Below are 1,757 nucleotides of genomic sequence, written 5' to 3' on the forward strand. Positions count from 1 at the left end.
AGCGCACTCCAGGCCGCAGCCAGCGCCGCGGGGCCCGCGCCGTCTGTCTGAGGCAGCGCGCCGTCCGCCGGAGGCAGCGCGCCCTCCGTGCCCAGAAGGCAGCCGCACAGCCGCCGGTTCAGCACGTGCGGCTTCTCCAGCCACACGCCCGCCGCCACCCAGAAACCTCCGGGCAGCCGCGAATTACAGTCCTGCACCACCACCTCCCCAACCACCGCCATAGCCCGGCCCAATCCCGGCTACGCCCCCGCGCGTCTGTTTCCGGGGCGGGGCGTTTCTGCCTCCCCCAGCACTTCCTGCAGCTGCAGTCGCCGCTGTAGGTACCTGACAGGTGAGCGTTGAGCAAGGTCTGGGAGTTTGAAGGTGTGGAAACTGGCTCCCTCCCCCACTAACGGTCGCTGACTGGTCGCTCGCTGCGGGGTACGTGCCCCCCCCTCCCGACTGAGGTGGCACCAGTTGCCCCGAAGGCAGGGGCAGAGGCAGCGGGTCGGGAGTGAAAGGCGCCAGAAGTGCTCGAGGGCAGGGGGAACTGGATTGGGGGGTGAGGAGCTGCTCAGGGGCACAAAGCAGAGGGTGGTGTGGAGGGGCCTCTCTGCTCTTGGTGGGCGGGGGGGGTGGTTTCCAGGGTAAAAAAAAATCTAAATCAAACACCAAAGTATATAAGTTTTTACAGTTTGTTTTATTATAATGATTGAGGCACTGACAGGCTTCCAAACTGCTTTAAAATTGTCGTGTTCAACTGATACTGCTATATATAGTGGTGTTTTATTTTAATCGCAGAGAAACGCGGGTTTGTGGGGATTTCAATTGCAGAATGATGGGTTTTTATCAGGGGTGTATGTTGTAGCCATGTTGGCCTAAGGACATAGGCAGACAAGGTTCTTTGGGTAAATGTGATATCTTTTATTAGACCAACTCCGATAGCTGGAAAGTTTTGGATTTTTTAACAGAGAAAACTAGGATCCCTGTTGTTGGCTGCTTGCTGTTTTCCTCTTAAGCTATGGGTGCTAAGTCCCTCTCTCCTCCTCCTAGGTCCTCCCTGCTGCTTTCTGGTTCTTCTGGGGCACCTGCAGCTTCCCTTCACCACCTCCCTGCAACACTGCCCAGCCCTGAGCTAAAGGATAGCTGGTTATCACTGCATTTGTCAGTTAAATTTTTAAGCTTTCACATCCCTCAAGCAAATCTTACTTTGCTTGGCCACCTAATTATAGGTGAGGGGCCAACCCAGAGACCTATCCCTGTTGAAGAAGCAGTGCGTTTGGAGAAAAATTATACAGAAAAAGACAAAGAAATTGAAAAGCCTGAATGAAAAAGAAGTTGTGTAGGGGAAGGTAAAGCATAAAATGAAATGGTCAGAAGGGGGGAAAAAGCAAAGAAGATAGGACATGATTTTAAATGTGGAGTTAGCTTTAGATGTCTCTCTAAATCTATGACCTGATAGCACTGATGTGACTGTGAGGGACAGTGTGTATTTACATGCATAAAAAATTGCAAAATGGGTGATACCTTTCCCAGAGTTTCCTGTCCAATTGGAAACTATAGTTTGCCTTTCTTGTCTTCCGGGCAAGTAAAATATATACGTTTAGGTGCTGGCCCACCTTGCATCCTCCATGTTACTAATTCTTATTATTTTTATCTTGAGGTGAAGTTTTCAGAAAAAAATTCTAAGTATAATGAGACTCAAGTGGGAAGCAAAGGTGTTTTGGTTATGGGGTGCTTTTTTCTTTTCTTTCTTTTTTTTTTTTTTTTTTGTATAA

The 1,757-nt window shown here is 49.8% G+C and overlaps 1 protein-coding gene across 1 annotated transcript in view; it reads right to left on the reverse strand.

The window, feature by feature from the left end:
* The window catches only part of TRMT44 (tRNA methyltransferase 44 homolog (S. cerevisiae)), a gene marked incomplete at its 5' end in the record, with an annotated part of 49,808 nt that overhangs the window by 47,467 nt on the left and 584 nt on the right, over window positions 1–1,757 (reverse strand). The window lies entirely within an intron of this gene.

The sequence above is a fragment of the Gavialis gangeticus genome, unplaced genomic scaffold (assembly GCF_001723915.1).
Source record: "Gavialis gangeticus isolate Ggan-Ray unplaced genomic scaffold, GavGan_comp1, whole genome shotgun sequence".
Taxonomy (NCBI): Eukaryota; Metazoa; Chordata; order Crocodylia; family Gavialidae; genus Gavialis; species Gavialis gangeticus.